Source organism: Cetorhinus maximus, chromosome 30 (assembly GCF_964194155.1).
Source record: "Cetorhinus maximus chromosome 30, sCetMax3.hap1.1, whole genome shotgun sequence".
NCBI classification, from domain to species: domain Eukaryota; kingdom Metazoa; phylum Chordata; class Chondrichthyes; order Lamniformes; family Cetorhinidae; genus Cetorhinus; species Cetorhinus maximus.
The window spans coordinates 3,968,699-3,991,373 of NC_135908.1; the positions used below are offsets into that span (position 1 = coordinate 3,968,699).

The 22,675-nt window shown below is 45.4% G+C and overlaps 1 protein-coding gene across 1 annotated transcript in view; it reads left to right on the forward strand.

The window, feature by feature from the left end:
- Positions 1-22,675, forward strand: part of LOC144669928 (sorbitol dehydrogenase-like) — an 81,546-nt gene that overhangs the window by 32,502 nt on the left and 26,369 nt on the right. The window lies entirely within an intron of this gene.

A 22,675-nucleotide genomic window follows, 5' to 3' on the forward strand; every position in this document is an offset into this window, starting at 1 on the left:
CTCCCAAACCACTGAAAAGCTGGAGAACCCTACCCGTCCCCTGGTGAACTTAGGAAGATATAGCAGCCACCATGATCCCAGGAACAGCTGGGATTCTCCACAAGCTTGCTGAGGCAGAGTCATTATGACTTGCGAGACAGGATTAGTTACTTCAACTAGGACCACTGGCGGTTTGTCTCTGTACTTTTAAGTGGGGGTGGGTGAGGAATCTCATGGCAGTTTTTTTTGGGATCACCTGGAGTGAGGAAGAAAGTTTCACAAACTCAGGATTGAGATTTTAACTTTGAAGTATCAGTGAATAATGATAATCCAGTCCTGGGTTACTGGTGTTATTGTGGTTTACAGAGAGAAGAGAGACGGACATGAGCATTGCTCTTGTGACTGGATTCAAGGCCGGGATTTTCCGTGCCCACCAGCGTCGGGTGTGTTCGGTGGCACGAGCGGACAATATGGCGCGATCAGTTTCACGGTGGCATGAAACCAGCTTGTGATTGTCCGCTCAGCCCGCCGATGGTGGGCCGGGTTTCCCACCGCCGGACGTTGGGATTGTAATACATCTGTATATATCATTATCAGGCCTGCCCGCTGGAATCCTCCACCCACCCCACCCCACCCCAGCTGGATCGTCCACCCCTGTCAGCGGGAAAGCACGCCGACGTGTTTCACAGCAGCATATAAAAGGCGTGCACTTGGCGGGCTGCACTTTGAGGGGAACTCGGAGGTGAGTGCACAGTAACGTTGTGGAGCACTGGCCAGGGTCGCCTGCTGGACTTCAAGCTTGAGGCATGTTGGGGTGGAGGGGACAAGGCCAGTCCTGTAGTCGAGGTGACTTGGGGGTGGGCGGTTGGTAAGGGCAGCCCTGCAGTTGAATATAGCGCACAAGCACTTGCGGTGGGGGGCAGGGTGGGCGAGGGAAGCAGCCAGACATTAGGGACACTTTATATAAAGCGGCCATTCCTCTGCAGCCGAGACAGTTCAGGCGCAGCCATTGATATAGTTGGAGTTGGGTTTTTCTGCCCACTCAAGCAACGTAGAGGCATCAAAGTGCCACCAAGTGCTCCAGAGCTTTTCACCCCTCAAGCACAGACTGTAAAGTGAGTGTTTTAGTTGGCTGCAGAATGTTGTACAATCTCGCTGCTAAAGCTGGGCCATGGAGCAGTCACTGGTGGAGACGCTCACAGCCCCTTGCAATGTCATCATCCCGGTTTGGCCCAGTTTCCCCCATGGTTCAAGCTAACAGCGCAGCCTTGCAGTGTGGGTTAGGAGAATGCCTCCACCTGAGCTGAGAGCACAGTGTGCAGTCCAGTGGGCAAAGCTGCCACCAATTGGTCGGGTGGAGTAGGCTGGTGGTGAGTGGGGTTTCGGGCAGCCATGCAGCGCACTAAACTCTGACCATGCAAGTGGTGGCCAGCACTCTCCGTGGTGCATTAATGGGCCTTCAGACTTAACCAGGATAGGTTCTTAGTATACCCATGCTAACCCACGTGTCTCTCTCTTTCATCCTGCAGGAGGAGTACATCAGGATCGTGGAGCTTGGTGAACTATCTGTAGGCCTCATGGCCCACAGAGAGTGAAGACAACAGAGGAGAGAGCGACTGAGGCTCCTGGCTGCGCAGAGTGGGGTGGGATATCACAATCCGCAACCCACAAATGCAACCATGAGGTCACGGATGCCATCTTTGCAAGGGCACTCAACTTTGTGCATTTCGCTGGGGACCAGGAGAGCCAGGGTGCAAGAGCCCAGATCTCGGCATTCCCACAGGTGCAGGGTGCGATTGGCTGCACTCACATGGCGCTCAGATCTCCATCACAACACGTGGTCACTATGTCAACAGCAAGGGATTCCACTCACTGAATGTGCAGCTGGTCTGCGACCAACAGAAACGCATCCTGCAGGTCTGCGCACGCTTTCCATGGAGTGTGCACGATGCTTACATCCTCATTCACTCACAGATCCCTGACATATTCCAGGGTCCACAGAAGCTGCGGGGTTGGTTCCTCAGGGACAAGAGCTACCCACAGAGGCCGTGGCTGATGATACCCGTGCGGTGTCCTCAGACTGCAGCAGAGCGACGCTATAATGAGGCTCATGCAGCAACTTGGTGGAGCAGACCATCGGGATGCTGAAGATGCAGTTCCGGTGCCTGGACCAGTCTGCAGGAGCCCTGCAATACAGTCCACAGAGGGTGTCACACATCATCATCGTCTGCTGTGCCCTTTACAACCTGGTACTGCAACGGGGAGAGGAGCTGCCTGAGAGGGAGATGGAGGAGCTGCACGTCTCCTCCGATGAGGAGGACGCCGACAGGGATGAGGCTGAGGAGGTCCTCAAAGGTAGCGACAATGACTGGGATGAGGCCCTCGCATTGGCCAGATGAGGCAGGCGCATCGAGAGGCCCTCATAGCTGCTAGGTTTGTGGAGGATGGTGACAGCATGCAGCGAGGTGACCCCATAGATCCTCACATTGCAGCTGTGAATGTTTGACTCCAGTCTGGCTTATAGCAGCGCACATACCCTCTGTAGAATGCTCCTGTCACGGAGACACAGTGGAGGCTTTAATTGTTGCTAGATTCCAGGAGGATGATGACAACTTGCAGTGAGGACACTCCATAAATCTTCACACAGCCTCTGAGAATGTCTGACTCCTGTCTGGCCGAGGGCAGCTCACTTATGCTCTGTGATCAGAGTCATATCATAGAGATGCAGCCATGAAACTTTAGAAGCATCTGATCCTTTGTCCGCCTTCAGCACCTTCAGGAGCACAGAGTCACCGGTTACAGATGCTGAAGGGATGGGGGCCAGCCCCACCTTAAAGGTGCTGAGAGCACACAGAGAGAATGAGGGAACTCTGTGATGCCTGCCCACTACATTCTGGCAGCAATAACCAGCACCATCAAGGTGCAGGCATCAGTAATGTTTCCAGGGAGTGTGAGGCTGGACCATCACTTTGGTCTGAAGGCTGCACAGACACAGGGAAGAGGCCCTGGACTGAGACACCTCCCTTTATCTTGTGCAGAAAGGTTTCACATCTGAGTGACATGAACACTGCTCATCAGAACAAGGAGCCATAGGCAGGGAGACATCCTTTGGAATTTATTGACAATAATGAGCAATATGTACAAGTGATTAACACCCATGCCCAGGCTGTGCAACCATTTTGGTGCCCCCTGGACATCCACAGCGGAGGTGGAGGGCAGCCTGCTGACTGCTACACCCTGACTGTGATGACCTTGGCAGGCGTCCTTTGGAGGGCTGAGATGTGGAGGGCCCCAGCCTGCTTTTGGGGTCCTGTTGTTTGGCAGTGACACCCTCCTTGGCCTGTGGAGCTGGAGCTGCTGAGGTCACAGGAAGAGGGGAGTTGGATGAGCTGGACACTACTGGTGTCACCTGGATGGATGGCCCCGGGGAGGGGACACCTGCTGATCTCCCTCCCTATGGGTGTCCAAGGGCCCCAGGCTGACTCTTTGAGGAGAAGCTGGAGTGAGATCAAGCTGCCCCACACCCCTCTCACGTATACACTGTTGGAGGCCAACTATGGCATCAGCGATGGAGTTGGGCCCATGCAGCAGTGCAGGTGTGAAGTCCTGGACCAAGGTCTCCATGGCGGCCCCCATCCTGCCAGTGTTGACCTCGGTGCGTTGGCAATGCCGGCGCTATCACCTCAGCCTGAAGGCGGACGGACCCCTCCATCGTGCCTTGCAATCTGAGGAGTGCAGCGGACATCCCTTCCTGATGTTCTCGAGCTTGTCTTTGCAGCTCCAGCAACTGTGACATTACTGAGTCCAGAGGCTCATCATCTGACTCGGACTCAGCAATTTCCTGGCCTCCAGCAGTCCTCGGAGTGCCGGATGGCAGGGAGATCCTTGCCGCCGCCTGTGTGGATCAGACAGTGCGATGCGCTCAACAGATTGAGGTCGCAAGGCTACTCTAAAGCTCGGTCCCACCGAGGTATGTGCCCTAGCGCTGGTGGAGTGTATGGCTGAGTGCTGTGACAGGACTTCAGGGAGGGTGCCTTTAGATTTCTCTTCAGAGGTTTCTTCGGGGCTTGATTGGAGGCCCTGGGTCATGGCCTCCGTCAGCTGTTTTCCAGATGTGCTTGTGGAAGCAAGGAGAGATAATTAGTGCATGGCAGTGGCCTGTGAAATGGGACACATCACTCACAGCATGGTTGTCTGATGGACGTTGCACTGCTGGGGCCTCACTTGGTAGACCAGAGCCGACCTCACCATTAGCACAGGACCGGTCCAGACCCTTACCAGCCAGCTGGATGGCTCTGATTTCTAAGTCCGTGAGGACCTTGATTTCAGGCATCCCTCCACCAGTCTGCAACCTCCCCCTCTTGTTGTGTGCCAGCTTGCCCTGCATGAATAGAGATGGAAAGAGTGTAAGCAGGATGCCTGTCAGGCCAGCTGCCTGGCATGTGTGGCTGGTGAGTGGGTGGTCCCATAGATGGGATGAGGACAATGACGGTGAATGTGAGAGAGTGAATGGTGATGTCCCTTGAACCGGCAGTGAGTGAGGGCCCTGTGGATGTGTAATGGGTTTGTCAGTGTGTGAGTTGAGAGTGTGAGAAGAGTGACTTACCCTGGTGGAACGGAGGAGATCATTCATCCTCTTGCGGCACTGGGTGGCTGTCCTCTTTTGAAGGGCATTAGTGCTGACCACCGCTACCACCGCCTCCCAAGCCTGGTTGGTCACGCCGCTGCCCATTCTGCGGCCAGAGCGGGGGTAAAAGACATCACGCGGGACTCCATGGCATCCAAAAAGCGTTCCAGTGACGCGTCGCCAAACCTGGTGGCTGCAGTCTTTTTGCCGTTCATGGACATCTTCCCTGCAGCAGTCATGGGCTGAGAGGTGTGCACGTGGCTGGACGTTAAATATGGTGATGAAGTGGTGAGGCGATGGCGTGGTGGGCGAATGAGAGCCCACCTACCATGGAAATGGCGTGTTTCCCGGGAATGCGTAGGTAATGCAGCAGGTTTGGGATGATACGGCGTGAAAACCTGCCAATGAGGCTGGCGGGAAAACATCATTTTACCCACCCACTACCGCACTTAGTGCAAATCTGGGACAATTCCACCCCAAGTCTTAGCTCCAACCAGAGTCTTCATCAAAACAAATGAACAAATGCTCAATGACCCATCTATTCTGCTCCATCATTGTGTTTTGAGCTGCTCTCCTTATCTCTTTTCTCCCTCCACACACACACACACACACACCGTCTCGCAAATTCAATCTTGGTCTTAGGGGAGCTTCACGAGTTGTGTGACCCCATACATTCTTGAATAACGCTCACAAAAATCTCAAAGCGGAAAAGCTGATGATACTATTTAACATCTGACACCTCATTCCAAAGTATACCTTTGTAGAGACAGGTACAATTTTATACCAAGCAAGTTATATTTTTGCTTCCTTGGGCTGTGAGTGCCATTGGCAAGGCCAGCATTCATTGCCCTTCCATAATTTACTCATGAGGAGCTAAACTGATGCAGTCCATTTGGTGAAGGTACTCCCACAGTGCTGTTGGATAGGAAGTTCCAGGAATTTGACCCAGTGACGATGAAGGAGTACCCAGTTATATGTCCAAGGCAATACGGTGTGTGCCTTGGTGGGGGAGCTTGGAGGTGATGGTGTTCCCATCCACTTGCTGCCTTTGTCCTTTATAGGTGGTGGAAGTCATCAGTTTGGGAGAGGGATGAAGAAGAAGCTTCGGAGACCAACTGTAGTACATCCTGTGGATGATACCCACTAAACCATGGTGCATCATTGGTTGAGGAATTTAGAAATCAATGTAAGGGAATATGTGAGTGTAATGCAAATTTCTACCAAAATATGGGCAGTGCAGTGTGTTTTGGCCCACAAGTGCATTCAAGTTCCCTCAACTCATTTAACACCGGCCTATTCCAGCCTTCAGAAAAGAGGGAAACTTCATCACATCAACCTGGCCTGATTTAAACCAGAAAAGTACAATTTATAAGTTTGTGTGTGATTATTCACCAACACTGCTATTCATCTTATTGCTTCATCTCAAGAGAAATTATCTGCATTTCCATGGTTTCACGCAGATAGTTGCTAGAAACACGTTGGATTGTCTAATGAATTAGCTCAATAAACAAGGTAACTATTTTGAGATATTTATATAAGGGGTATGCACCTTTTGAGGCATTATATGATATCACCATGGAGGTCTTTCCATGTGACCATATCCACTCCAAATAGTTTTTTAAAACTTATTCTTTCATGGGATGTGGGCAAGACCAGCATTTATTGCCCATCCCTAATTGCCCTTAAACTGTGTGGCTTATTGGCCATTTCAGAGCACAGTTAAGAGCCAACCACATTGCTGTAGACCAGATGGGTAAGAACAGCAGATTTCCTTCTCTAAAAGGCATAAGTGAACAAGGTGGGATTTTTACAACAATTAATGATAGTTTCATGGCCACCATTAGTGTTCCAGTATTTAATTGAATTTAAATTCCACAGATGCCATGGTGAGATTTGAACCCAGCTGGGCTTCTAGATTGCTAGTCTGGTGATGTTACCACGATGTTACCATTTCCCCATAGCTCCCCATAAGCACACCTGTCATGGAGGATCTGCTTGTTTACAAACCAAAGTTACAACCTGCATGCCTTGCTCAATGGGTAGCCAGTACATCACGTAGACAATGTCCAGTAGAAGAATGAAGACCCGCGTTATGTCTCCTTTTGCCTTTAGCATTTCCCCCATGCCACTGGTGACTGATTGTCTGTAAGGTATTGAATGATGTCCCAGACACTACCATCGCCATCCTTGGGTACGTTCTGTCCCACTGGCAGGACGGGCCCAGCAGTGGTGGTGGCACAGTGGTATACAGTAGGAAGGGAGTTGCCCTGGGAGCCCTCAACATTGACTCTGGACCCCATGAAGTCTCATGGCATGAGGTCAAACATGGGCTAGGAAACCTTACTGATTACCACGTATCACCCTCCCTCAGCTGATGAATCAATATTCCTCCATGTTGAACACCACTACTTGGAGTAAGCACTGAGGGTGGCAAGGGCTCAGAATGTACTCTGGGTGGGGGACTTCAATGTCCATCACCAAGAGTAACTCGATAGCACTGCTACTGACCGAGCTGGCTGAGCCCCAAAGGACATAGCTGCAAGATTGGGTCTGCAACAAGTCACGAGAGAACCAACAAGAGGGGAAATCGTACTTGACCTTATCCTCACCAAGCTGCCTGCTGCAGATGCATCAGTCCATGACAGTGTCGGTAAGAGTGACTTCTACACAGTCATTGTGGAAACAAAGTTCTGTTTTCACATTGAGGATACCCTCCACCGTGTTGTGTGGCACTACCACTGTGCTAAATGGGATAAATTTCAAACAAATCTATCAACTCAAGACTGGGCATCCGTGAGGCGCTGTGGGCCATCAGCAGCAGCAGAATTGTGCTCAATCACAATCTGTAACCTCATGGCCCAGCATATCCCCCACTCTACCATTACCATCAAGCCAGGGGATCAATCCTGGTTCAATGAAGAGTGCGGGAGAGCATGCCAGGAGCAGCACCAGGCATACCTAAAAATGATGTGTCAACGTGGTGAAGCTACAATTCCGGGCTAATTGTGTGCCAAACAGCATAAGCAGCGTGCGATAGACGGGGCTAAGCGATCCCAAAACCAATCGATCAGATCTAAGCTCTGCAGTCCTGCCACATCCAGTCGCAAATAGTGGTGGGCAATTAAATAACTCACTGGAGGAGGAAGCTCCACAAATATCCCCATCCTCAATGATGGGGGAGCCCAGCACCTCAATGCAAAAGGTAAAGCTGAAGCATTTGCTACAATCTTCAGCCAGAAATGCCGAGTGGATGATCCACCTCGTCCTCCACTGGAGAACCCAGCATCACAGATGCCAATCTTCAGCCAATTTAATTCACTCCACATGATATCAAGAAATGGCTGAAGGCACTGGATACTGAAAAAGCTATGGGCCCTGACAATATTCCAGGAATCGTACTGAAGACTTGTGCTCCAGAACTTGCCACCCCCCCTAGCCAAGCTGTTCCAGTACAGCTACAACACTGGCAACTAACCGGCTATGTGGAAAATTGCCCAAGTATGTCCTGTACACAAAAAGAGGGCAAATCCAACCTGGAGAATTACAGCCCCATCAGTCTACTCTCAATCATCAGTAAAGTGATGGAAGGGGTCATCAACAGTGCTATCAAGCAGCACTTGCTTAGCAATAACCTGCTCACTGATGCTCAGTTTGGGTTCCACCAGGGTCACTTAGCTCCTGACCTCATTTCAGCCTTTGTCCAAACATGTCCCGAGGTGAGGTGAGAGTGACTGCCCTTGACATCAAGGCCACATTTGACTGAGTGTGGCATCAAGGAGCCCTAGCAAAACTGGAGTCAATGGGAATCAGGGGGAAAACTCTCCACTGGTTAGAGTCATATCTAGCACAAAGCAAGATGGTTGTGGTTGTTGGAAGTCAATCATCTCAGCTTCAGGACATCACTGCAGGAGTTCCTCAGGGTAATGTCCTAGGCCAAACTACCTTCAACTGTTTCATCAATGACCTTCCTTCCATAAGGTCAGAAGTGGGGATGTTTGCTGATGATTGCACAGTGTTCAGCACCATTCATGACTCCTCAGATACTGAACTCCCAAATACAGCAACACCTGGACAATGTCCAGGTTTGGGCTGACAAGTGGCAAGTAACATTCATGCCAGATAAGTGCCAGGCAATGACCATCTCCAAGAAAAGTGAATCTAACTATCGCCCCTTGATATTCAATGACATTACCATTGCTGAATCCCCCTCTATCAATATCCTGGGAATTACCATTGACCCAAAACTGAACTGGACTAGCCATATAAATACTGTGGCTACAAGACCAGGTCAGAGACTAGGAATCTTACAGAGAGTAAAACTCATTTCCTGACTCTCCATAGTCTGTCCGCCATCTATAAGGCACAAGTTTGGAGTGTAATGCAAATACTCTTCACTTGTCTGAATGAGTGCAGCTCCAACAACACTCAAGAAGCTTGGCACCATCCAGGGCAAAGCAGCCTGCTTGATTGTCACCAGATCTACAAATGTTCACTCCCTCCACCACCGACATGCTGTAGCAGCAGTGTGCATCATCTACAAGGTGCACTGCAGGAACTCAACAAGGCCCCTTAGACAACCCTTTCCAAACCCATGACCTGTACCACCAAGAAGGACAAGAGTAGCAGATACATAGGAACACCAACACCTGGAAGTTCTTCTCCAAGCCACTCACCATCCTGACTTGGAAATATATCACCGCCGTTCCTTCACTGTCGCTGGAATCCTGCAACTCCCTCCCTAACAGCACTGAGGGTGTAGCCACTACAGTTCGAGAAGGCACCACCCACCATCTCAATTAGGGATGGGCAAATAGACCTAGCCAGTGACGCCCACATCCCATAAAAGAATAAAAAAAGAGGGAAGTCCTTGTGCGTGAATTGAGATCTGCAAGTCACCCCCTTTAAAACAATCAAGCAAAGGACAATGGCAACTGCCTTCCTTCTTTGGAAGACCATGCATTGATGATTCGTTTCCTTGGCTTATTTATTGTGCTGATCTGCCATCATGGCTGCTAAGTCCAAGCTTGGTGAATGTATGGGTATTACACTGAGTAGCTGCACCCCCCAATGTGTTCTCACTGTGCACCAGTTTCTGGACTGAGAGAGAGTGGGGGAGGGGGAGCAGTGTTGATTATTTCACCAGAATAATAGTATTGACAGCATTTCTACAAGCTACAGGTCAAATTAGTGATAAGCGACAGGATTACTAAGTAGCTAACATCCAGAATATAATTGATGGAGGTATTTTGTACATAAGATGATAATGTGTGATAGGCAGCTACACAATGGAATCACTCCAATTGCAATTCATGTTGGTAGGGGAAGGATACATGGATGGTCTGTTGATTTTCTGCTCTTCCGTGACACGTGCTTAGCATCTTGGGTATTGAGACTTGAAGGCCACGCTGAGATCCAAATTTAGACAAATTTAGTCCATCAACATTGGACTTCTGAGAAACCAGAGGATGTCCCCTTAACAAACTTAAGTCGAAGGATCACAAAAGGTTAAAATGATCATGGGATAGTTGGATTGAACAGTGACAGTGAGTAGTTCAGGATTAAAATGCTGCGTCACATCAGTGCTTTTGGAGGATTGCTATTGCACAACACTCTTCTATTTGGGTTATAAATCAAATTGTTTTGACTTTCTTAAAACCAGAGTTATGGCCACTGCAGTTTCTATTATGGATTGTGTTGCAAGTCAGGCTTTTCCTTAACTCCACTTCCTTAGGTAAATAACTTAATGATGATTCATGAATCGTAACCTGCAATCTAATTCTCACTGTATTTACCCAGTATAGTTCAGGTGTCAAATGCACCCTGATCTTCGCACATTGATGAATGGATACAGATGCTCGCTACGTTTCTTATCACCTTTGATGGTGGCAAGTAACGCATCACGAAATTACTTTATGCAGGTGAATTTGCTCTGGGTTTATTTACAAGTGAAATGACGCATAGAAGCAAATGACACGGTAAACTATTAATCAGCATAAATATGAGCAAACTTGCATCTGAGCTGGTGGTCTAGCGAGCAAAAGACTCTTTTACATTTCCTACAGCCACATCTCAACTAATGCTCTCTGTGTTTGGGTCCATTTACAGGATCAGGATGACAGTGGGTGAAGCACAGATACATCCTTCAGGCAAATGAACAGAGTCAAATTATGAAGCATGGTACACATGGGCCCCGACATACTCTCCTATTCTGGCGGAGGACAAGTCAGTTTTTACAATGGATAGGCACGACACCAGTCACTCAATATTAACAAATAAGGATGCGACCTCAGTCAAGATGTAATACTATTTCTTCATTGATGTCGCCTCATGTAGTTAAGAGTCTAAAATTAAATAACCTTGCCCTTCCTAGCCTGAGTACAAAATGGAAGGTGAAAGAGAGTCAGGTTGATAGGTAAAAAGAGATTTTGGTTCAAAAAGCAGTTAAGATAATGCCGTTTGATGACCAAGGCAATATGTTTGATAGATGTGTCATGAAAATATAACAATTTTCATAATATTATTGTGATTTATTGTAAAAATGGGTTCATAGTGGGGTTTGGATTAATTTCTCCATGTGTGTGTGTGTGTGTTGGGTGGGAGGGGGGGAGGCGGATTTAATTGAATTAGAGATAGCTGGTCTGGAGGCTTAGGATCATCAAAAAGGAAGCTAGGTTTTGAAGGTTCTGAAGTTTTAGAATGTGAGGTGTAAGGAAAATTTGCATTTTTAGATAAATTAGGCTAGTTTGAATTTCGAAGAGATGATAAGGTGTTACACCCAGCCAGAAGAAGCTAAGCCAAACAGTGTGTTTATTTTCCCCAAAGGTTACTGATAAAATTAGTACTATGAAAGATTTATATTATGAGAAAAGTAAAGTTGCAAAAATATATGGGAACAATGGAATTTGCATTAAAAGGGAGAAACATGTATAAAGGAGATGAGGCTATGTGTAAGGGAAGAAGGAATTATAAGACCAAACACAAGTATGAAAAGCCTCCAGCCCCTGTGCATCAAATTGCTGTCTACAGGAACCAAAGCTGAGAAAGCTCAATTTGAATTTGAATATCCAGTGTTGGGTATTGTGTGGCTTTGCTTGGCTCTATTTAATGGGGGTATAACTGGAATCCAGATTAATTAGGGGTTTTAGGAGTTATTTATTGTAGTAATTTGTAGGCCTATGTATGTGCTTGAAATCTTTTCTTTTGTTAATAAATGGCTAATTTAGTTTTGTAAAAAACCTCTAAGTCTTGTTGGACTTATTACTACTGAATTCAAGGCACACACCTCGAAATAAAATACAAATTGCAAAATCGTTGTGGCTGTGTGATCAAGTTTCCCTCGTGGATTTGATGTGGCACACATCATCTGCCACATCATAACAAATTGGGGGCTCTTTGCGGGATACATTTGAAATTCCTTGATTGGGCTGGAGTTGGTGAATCTTAAGGTTATGAGTATAAGAAGCACTTTGATTTCAGGAGTCGGTATGAGGTATTTTTAAAGTGGTGAGACAGCAAAAATGGCTGTATCCATGGTTAAAAATTTTTTGGGAAATAGAAAATATTACTCTGGGTAACAAAATGTATCTAAGGGTGAATTAGAGTTGGTGGATAAGTTGCAGTTGAGGTTACCTGTAGAGGCAAAGAAAGCAGACATAGTTAAAGTGATAGCACAGCATTTAAAGTTGGAAGGGACACCTGCCACTAGTGAGTCGGAGCTGGAGATAGTAGAAAGTAGAAATGAAGAGACTTGAATTTGAACAAGCAAAGAAACTGAGAAAACATGAATGGGAGGCAAACGAAAAGGAAAATAAATTGGAAATGAAAAACTGGGGGCAGCTGAAAAAGAAAAGGAAAGAAAAAGGGCATTCCAGAGGGAAATGGTGAAGTTAGAAAAGGAAGAGGGAATGAAGGAAAGAGACAGAATATCGGCTTAAAAGCTGGATCTTAAAAAGGAGACATCAGATGCTAAGGAAGGTTCTGATGATGAGAAAATCTTTAGCCTAAAACCTAGTAGGGAGATGTTTAAATCTGTGCAAGCTCTTCTGAAGTTTGAGGAAAGAGATGTGGAGGCATTCTTTATTTCATCTGAGAAGATAACTAAACAGATGAAATGGCCATAGGAAAACTGGACATTGTTGTTACAATCTAGGTTGGTGGGTATAGCACAAGAGGTTTATGCTTCACTGTCAGAAAAAATGTCAGTGGACTATGATGTGGTCAAAAAAAGGCTATTTTGAGTGCATATGAGTTGGTTCCTGAGGGGTACAGGCAGAAATTTAGGAATCTGAGAAAACAGCCTGGGCAAATGCATATTGAGTTTCAGAGAGTAAAACAAAGTAATTTTGACCCGTGGATACTGACATTAAATAGAGACAACATATGCAGCTCTTACAGAAGTAATTCTTTTGGAAGAATTTAAAGATTCAATTCCTTCGGCAGTGAGAACTCATAGGGAGGAACAGAGGTTTAAAACGGTAAGACAAGCAGCAGAGATAGCTGGTGATTATGAGTCAGTTCATAGATCTAAACCTTTTTCTTCATCACCCTTTTAAATCAGAGAAGGCCAGAAAGTGGGAAGGTGAAAGGAAGGCGGGTAGCCAGGGAAGAGAAGGAGTAGGTGGAAATTCCCAGGAAGTTTTTTTTTTCAGAATGAAAAGGAAGGTGCTGAGGGTAGAAATGACACTTGAAAATTGAGGTGTTTTCATTGTAATAAAGTTGGACACGTGAAGTCAGTGTGTTGGAAATTACAGGGAAAATCTGTTGGGTTTATTGGGATGCAGAAAAGTTCTGGAAGTAAAAGTACTGTGGATTCTGAGGCTCAGGCACAGGAAAAAACAATGGTTTGTGTACAGGTAAAAGAGGAAGAATCAGTGATAGGTAAAGAAATGGGAATGTGTTCACAATTTACACAAGGGAGTTCTGAGGAGCAGGTTGCAGAAATGTTTAAAGATTTTGTATGCGAAGGGGAAGTCTTCCCATGTGTACAGTGTGGAGTAGGTAAAGATATTAACATTTTATGAGACACTGGCTAGTCAATCCTTAATGTGGGATAGTGATATTTGTTGTTCAGAGGGAGTATTGTAGGAACAGGTGATAATAAGTGGGGTTCATGGAGATGCTAACTCTATTCCATTGTGGAAGGAAAACTTAAAGAGTAAATAGAAGACAGGTGAGGTGATTGTTAGAGTATTGAAAAAAATTGCTCATTGCGGGGGTTCAATTTATTTTAGGTAATGATATAGCTGGGTCACAGATGTGGGTGGTGCCAATGGCAGTTGAACAGCCTGTAAAGGTGTTTTCAACAGAACTGTTGCAGAGGGAGCATCCTGGATTGTTTCCAAATTGCTCACAGGTTGAAACAGGAAGTTAAAAGGCAGAGAGATGGTGTTGAAGTCCAATTAGCTAACACTGTTTTTGATAAGATTGTTCAGGATGAAAGAATGGAGGATAAAGTAGCTGATGTATTCAGCTTAAGGAAGTTGGTAGAGTTGCAGAAAAATAATGCGCAAATAAGACAGTTATATCAGACAGCTTACTCAAAAACAGAGGCAGAGTATATTCCAGAATGTTATTACCTTAAGGGTAATGTTTTAATGAGAAAATGGCGGCCTTAACATGTTTTAACAGATGAAAACTGGAGGGAAGTACATCAGATTGTTATACCATTTGGATACAGAAATGAGATCCCGAGAATAGCTCACGAAATTCCAATGGGCGGTGGGAGGGGGGCATTTAGGAAATAGAAAGACATAGGCGAAGATACAAAAACATTTTTATTGGTCTAGTTTGCATAGATATATAGTCAAATTCTATAGAACATGAGAGCTGATAAGGAAACCACAAGCAGTGATTAAGCCGGAACATTTAATTCCAATTCCAACATGAAAAATCTTTTAGTAGGGTTATGATTGATTGTGTAGGACCCCGCCCTAAGACTAAAACTGGAAATCAGTAATTATCAATTACCTACAAGGTTTCCTGAAGCGATACCTTTGAGAAATATTACAACATACAACAGAGTTGCAGGAAGAGTTGAGTTAATTTTTTACAAGATATGATTTACTAAAAGAAATACCATCAGATCAGGGTCCAAATTTCATGCCACAGCGATTTAAGGAAGTAATGAACAGTTTGGGGATAAAACAGCTTAAATCAATAGCTTATTATTCTGATAAATCAACAGCTTATCACAGAAAGACGGCATGAGGCCATATAGTCAGGATAGGGGAATTCCATTCTTGATATTTGCTATTCGGGATGGTCCTAATACATTGACTGGATTTAGCCCTTTCGAATTAGATTATGGTCATGAGGTAAGAGGACCACTGAAATTTATTCATGAGAAATTGGTGGGTCAAAATTCGGAAACTACTCTCCTGGATTATGTATCAAATTTCAGAGAAAGATTGGACAGAGCATGTGAGTTAGCTAGGGAACATTTAAAGATATCACAGCAAGCGATGAAAGTGAAAGCAGACAGGAATGCTGTTGCTAGGTGACTTATTAAAGACAAGGTTTAGTGGGCCTTACAGGATTGAAAGGAAACTGAATGAATAATAAATACTCTATATAGAAGAAAGAAGCAGAGGGTTTGTCATGTAAATATGCTTAAAAAGTATTTTGAGAGGGAAGAGGACCAAAAGGATGTATTAGTGGTGGTAGGTAAGGAGAAAGAGGTAGAAATGAAGGATTCTGAAATTGATTTTCCTGTAATCAAATTGGATTTTGAGGGGGTACTTGAAAATTTAAATATAATATTGAGCTATCTTCCAGACAAGTGTCAAAGTGATTTGGAGAAGTTATTGCAGTCACACAAAGCTATTTGTGGGAATAAGCTAGGGAGGACAAATTTAGCTATACATGACATGTGTGGAAGTTTAATCCTCAATAAGGCAACATCCTTATACATTAATTCCGGCAAAGTTATCACAAGTGCAGAAAGAAATTGACTTCATGCTTCAAAATATCATTGAGTCTAGTTGCAGTCACCAGAGTTTGCCTATTGTGCTGGTACTGAAACCGGATGGAACACAAAGACTGTGTATGGTCTATCGAAAGGTGAATGCGGTGACAAAAGCAGATTCATATCCTGTACCACGGTTAGAAGATTGCATTGAGAAAGTGGGCCAATCAAAATTTATCACAAAGATTGACTTGCTAAGAGGATATTGGCAAGTACCGTTATCGGACAGCGCAAGAAGATATCAGCTTTTGTGATGCCAGATGGACTATATCAGTTTAAAGTCATGCCATTTGATATGAAGAATGTACCTGCAATAGTTCAAAGACTGACAAAGTAATTGTGACTGAGCAATTATGCTGTGTATATTGACCACTTGATAGTTTTCACTCAAATGTAGGAGGAGCATTTACAACATCTGGAAGAATTATTTCGTTGATAACAAGGAACTAACTTGGTGATGAACTTGGCTAAAAGTGAGTTTACAAAAGCGCAAGTTACATATCTAGGCCATACCATTGGTGTCTCCGAGAGATGTGAAAGTCAAAACTATTATGGATTTCCTCGTTCCTACAACAAAACAGAAGTTTTGAGATTTCTGGGCATGAGTGGGTTTTACTGGAAATTTGTACCAAGTTTTAGCAGTGTGGTTGCTCCGTTGACTGAACTATTGAAAAAGAATAAGTTTCAATGGACACAAGTAGAATGCATTTGATGGTTTGAAAACTATGTTGACTACGACACCAGTTTTGGCAGTACCCAATTATGCCAAGCAATTTAAGTTGGTCATTGATGCAAGTGATATAGGCATTGTTACATTGTACTGTTACAGGAAGATGAAACTGGAATTGAGAAACTGATAAGGGTATTTTTCAAGGAAGTTGAATGTACAACAGAGAAGATATTCAATGATCAAAAAGGAGACCCTGGGTTTGGTTGCATTGCAGCATTTTGAGATTTATGTTGCAAGCAATTTGTCAGAAACTAATTTCGAGACAGATGTGCAAGGCTGTTCAAATAGAGTTTATTGGTGCAGCCATTTAATCTACAGATAATACACGTGGCTGGATGAGAAAATCTAATTGCAGATTCATTGTCAAGAGTTTGAAGCTCAAAGGGAATATTGGACATTTAAAAAACCTGGACATTGGACTGGAATGATTTCTGTTGATACCAAGGATTTGTATAAAAGTATGTAAAATGTTAATGTATGCACCTGGTAGTGTAGTAGTGTGAGCATATGGATAAGTATAAGTGGTAATGTAAGATTACCATCTTTTAAAATTATGACACTTCATTTTTAGTAAGGAGGGGAGTGTCATGAAAATATAATTTTCATAATATTGTGATTTATTGTAAAGTGGGTTCATAGTGGGGTTTGGATTAGTTTCTCTGTGTGTATGTGTACCGGGTGGGGAGGGGGGATTTAATTGAATTGGAGACAGCCAGTCTGGAGGTTTTTGAGCCACCAAAAAGGATGCTAGGTTTGAAATGCTAAATACATAAACATTTCTGGAGTTTTAGAATGTGAGGTGTAAGGAAAATTTGCATTTTTAGATAAATTAGGCTAGTTTGAATTTCAAAGAGATGGTAAGGTGTCACACCTAGCCAGAAGAAGCTAAGCCAGTGTGTTTATTTTTCCCAAAGGTTACTGATAAAATTAGCACTATGAAAGATTTATATTATGAGAAAAGTAAAGTTGCAAAAACATATGAGAACAATGGAATTTGCATTAAAAGGGAGAAGCATTTATAAAGGAAATGAGACTATGTGTAAGGGAAGAAGACATTCTAAGATCTAACACAAATGTGAAAAGCCCTCAGCCTCTGTGCTGGACTGTGTCCAGCTCCTTCAGTGTTGCAGGAGCTGCACTCATCCAGGTATCCCATCACACCCCTGGCTTGTGCCTTGTAGATGGTAGACAGGCTTTGGGGAGTCAGGAGGTGAGTTACTCGTCACATGATTCCTAGCCTATGACCTGCTCTTGTAGCCACAGTATTTATATGGCTAGTCCAATTCAGTTTCCGGTCAATGGTAACTCCCAGGATGGTGATAGTGGGGGATTCAGTAATGGTTGGATTCTCTCTTGTTAGAGATGGTCATTGCCTGGCACTTGTGTGGCGTGAATGTTACTTGTCACTTGTCAGCCCAGGCCTGGATATTGTCCTGGTCTTGCTGCATTTGGACATGGACTGGTTCAGTATCTGAGGAGTCGCGAATGGTGCTGAACATTGTGCAATCATCAGTGAACATCCCCACTTCTGACCTTATGATGGAAGGAAGGTCATTGATGAAGCAGCTGAAGATGTTTGGGCCTAGGACACTACCCTGAGGGACACCTACAGTGATGTCCTGGAGCTGAGCTGACTGACCTCCAACAACCACAACCATCTTACTTTGTGCTAGGTATGACTCCAACCAGCAGAGAGTTTTCCCCCTGATTCCCATTGACTCCAGTTGATGCCACCCTCAGTCAAATGCTGCCTTGATGTCAAGGGCAGTCACTCTCACCTCACCTCAGGAGTTCAGCTCTTTTGTCCATGTTTGAACCAAGGCTGTAATGAGGTCAGGAGCTGAGTGACCATGGCGGAACCCAAACTGGGCATCAGTGAGCTGGTTATTGCTAAGCAAGTGCTGCTTGATAGCACTGTTGATGAGCCTTTCCATTACTTTACTGATGATTGAGAGTAGACCGATGGTGCAGTAATTGGCCGGGTTGGATTTGTCCTGCTTTTTGTGCACAGGACATACCTGGGCAATTTTCCACACAGCTGGGTAGGTGCTTTGCAGAGAGTGCAGAGGAGGTTTACAAGAATGTTGCCAGGGTTAGAAAAGTGTAGCTACAAGGAGAGATTGGCTAGGTTGGGGTTATTTTCCTTAGAACAAAGAAGGCTGAAAGGTGACTTGATTGAGATGTACAAGATTATGAGGGGAATAGATAGAGTGGACAGGATAAAATTGTTTCCCTTGGTGGAGAATTCTAAAACCAGGGGACATAGATTCAAGGTAAGTGGCAGAAGGTGTAGGGGGGACATGAGGAAGAACTTTTTTATGCAGAGGGTAGTGGGTGTCTGGAATTCGCTGCCCAAGTTGGTGGTAGAGGCAGAACTCTAAACTCTTTTAAAAAGTACCTGAATCGGCACCTGAAGTGCTGTAAGCTGCAGAGCTATGGGCCGGGTGTAGGAAGGTGGGATTAGAAAGGGCACCTGGGTGTCCTCGGGCTGGCATAGACAAGATGGGCCGAATGGTCTCCTGTGCTGTAAGTTTTCTATGGTTCTATGCCAGTGTTGTCGCTGTACTGGAACAGCTTGGCTAGGGGCGCGGCAAGTTCTGGAGCACAAGTTTTCAGTCCAATTGCCGGAGTAATGTCAGGGCTCTTAACCTTTGCAGTATCCAGTGCCTTCAGCAGTTTCTTGATATCATGTAGAGTGAATAAAATTGGCTGGAGACTGGCATCTGTGATGCTGGGGGCCTCTGGAGGAGGCCGAGATGGATCATCCACTCGGCACTTCTGGCTGAAGATTGTTGCGAATGCTTCAGCCTTATCTTTTGTACTGCTGTGCTGAGGATATTTGTGGAGACTCCTCCTCCAGTGAGTTGTTTAATTGTCCACCACCATTCACGACTGGATGTGGCAGAACTGCAGAGCTTAGATCTGACCCATTGGTTGTGGAGTCGCTTAGCTCTGTCTATCACTTGCTGCTTATGCTGTTTGGCATGCAAGTGGTCCTGTGTTATAGCTTCACTAGGTTGACACCTCATTTTCAAATATGGCTGGTGCTGCTCCTGGCATGCCCTCCTGCACTCTTCATTGAACCAGGGTTGACCCCCTGGCTTGATGGTAATGGTAGAGTGGGGGATATGCCGGGCCATGAGGTTACAGATTGTGTTCGAGTACAATTCTGCTGCTGCTGATGGCCCACAGTGCCTCATGGATGCCCAGTCTTGAGTTGCTAGATCTGTTCGAATTCTATCCCATTTAGCACGGTGGTAGTGCCACACAACACGATGGAGGGTATCCTCAATGTGAAGGTGGGACTTTGTCTCCACAATGACTATGCAGAGGTCACTCTTACCGACACTGTTGTGGATAGATGCATCTGCGGCAGGCAGGTTGGTGAGGATAAGGTCAAGTATGTTTTTCCCACTTGTTGGTTCCCTCACCACCTGCAGCAGACCCAGTCTAGCAGCTATGTCCTTTAGGGCTCGGCCAGCTCAGTCAGTAGTGGTGCTACTAAGCCACTCTTGGTGATGGACATTGAAGTCCCCACCCAGATTACATTCTGCACCCTTGCCACCCCCAGTGCTTCCTCCAAGTGATATTCTACATGGAGGAGCACTGATTCATCAGCTGAGGGAGGGCGGTACGTGGTAATCAGCAGGAGGTTCCCTTGCCCATGTTTGACCTGATGCATGAGACTTCATGGGGTCCGGAGTCAATGTTGAGGACCCCCAGGGCAACTCCCTCCCGACTGTATACCACTGTGCCACCACCTCTGCTGGGCCTGTCCTGCCGGTGAGATAGGACATACCCAGGGATGGTGATGGTGGAGTCTGGGACATTATTTGTAAGGTATAATTCCATGAGACTGACTATGTCAGGCCATTGCTTGACTAGTCTGTGAGACAGCTCTCCTAATTTTTGCACTAGCCCCACAGAGGTTAGTAAGGAGGACTTTGCAGTGTCAACAAGGCTGCAATTGCCTTTGTCGTTTCTGGTGCCTAGTTCGATACCGGGTGGTCCATTCGGTTTAATTCCTTTTTTGTGACTTTGTAGCGGTTTATTACAACTGAGTGGCTTGCTAGGCCATTTCAGAGGGCAGTTATGAGTGAACCACATTGCTCTGGGTCTGGAGTCACATGTAGGCCAGACCAGGTAAGGACGACAGATTTCCTTCCCTAAAGGGCATTAGTGAACCAGATGGGATTTTACAACAATCGACAATGGTTTCATGGTCGTTAGACTTTTACTTCCAGATTTTTATTGAATTCAAATTCCACTATCTGCAGGATTCGAACCCTGGATTACTAGTCCAGCGACAATACCACCACACCATCGCCTCCCATTTTGCTTGGTTCTGTTTAAATCTATTTGTTTTTACTGTTGCCTTAATGAGGGTGTAACTGGAATCCAGATTAATTAGGGGTTTTAGGAGTCATTATAGTAGTAATTTGTAGACCTATATATGTGCTTGAAATCTTTTCTTTTGTTAATAAATGTTTAACACTTAGTTTTGTTAAAACTCCAAGTCTTAGTGGACTTATTACTACTGAATTCAAGACATGCATCTCGAACTAAAATACAAATTGCAAAATCGTTGTGACTGCATGATCAAGTTCCCCTTGTGGATTTGTTCCGTCTGGCACATACATTATCGGCCACCTCATAACAGATGAAGGGATTTTTTCTGGTGGGGTCCATTTGAGCAGATCAATATAGTATAAATGAGCACAGGAAGAGAGCAATTACAAGTCAAACTGAGATGTGAAATACGGAAATCATGAGTTACTCGGAAAACACAGAACTTGTGTTGTCGTCACCAGAACTGCTTTCATGCTTTAACAGGCCACCTGGTAACGATTTGTTATTGCTCTGGTGTCAGCTGTGGCTCAGTTCATAGCACCCTCGCCTTTGAATCAGAGGGTTGTGGGTTCATGTCCCACTCCCGGAAACCAAGAACTGTGATTGTACTCGAAAGAGTTGCAATCTGTGACTGTTGATACTCGAAAGAGTATCATCATATCATGTGATTACCAGATTGTTGATGCAAGCTAAATAGACCTTGACCTTCACACTGCACTGACCTGCTCACATGGACCCCATCAGAAACAATACCTCCATCCATCAAACATATTTCCCTCCCCGTCAGATTAGCTTTACCTTACCTGACTTTTGAACCAAACATCCCTTCTCTCCTCTCAACCCAACTCTCACCTTCTGCTTTGTGCCCAAGCCAAGAAGACCAAGGTTATTTAATTTTAGACTCTTAACTACATGAGGTGACATTAATGAACAAATAATATTACATCTTGACTGAGGTTGCATCCTTATTTGTCAATATTGAGTGACTGATGTCATGCCTATCCATTGTAAAAACTGACTTGTCCTCTGCCAGAATAGGAGAGTATGTCGGGGCCCATGTGTACCACGCTTTATAATTTGATTCTCTTCATTTGCCTGAAGGATGTATCTGTGCTTCACCCACTATCATCCTGATCCTGTAAATGGACCAAAACATGGAGCACCTGTCATCAGTATTAGTGGGGATGTGGCTGTAGGAAATATAAGAGTCTTTTTCTCCCTAGACCACCAGCTCAGATTCAGAGATGGGACTGGCTTATTTCTGTTGGTTGGACAGATAGAAAACCTGCAGTGAAACCTGTGATGGAGTAGGCCAATTCTGAATATGTTTAATTACTCATGTTAGGCAAATTGAACAGATTCAAGCAGAAACTGAACTGGACTAACCATATAAATATTGTGGCTACAAGAGCAGGTCAGAGGCTAGGAATCCTGCGATGAGTAACCCACCATCTATAACGCACAAGTCAGGAGTGTGATGGAATACTCCCCACTTGTCTGGATGAATACAGCTCCCACAACACTCAAGAAGCTTGACACCATCAGGACAAAGCAGTCCACTTGATTGGCACCCCATCCACAAACATTCACTCCCTCCACCACCGATGCACAGTAGCAGCAGTGTGCGTACCGTCTACAAGATGCACTGCAGGAACTCACCAAGGCTCCTTAGACAGCACCTTCCAAACTCACGACCACTACCACCTAGAAGGACAATGCAGATAGATGGGAACGCCACCACCTGGAAGTTCCCCTCCAAGTCACTCACCATCCTGACTTGGAAATATTTCGCTGTTCCTTCACTGTCACTGGGTCAAAATGCTGGAACTCCCTCCCTAACAGCACTGTGGGTGTACCTACACCACATGGACTGCAGCGGCTCAAGAAGGCAGCTCCCCACCACCTTCTCAAGGGCAACTAGGGATGGGCAATAAATACTGGCCCAGCCAGTGAAGCCCACATCTTATGAATGAATAAAAAAAAATTACCACTACACCTCAGTCCCTCATCGTTCCGCCCCCATGGA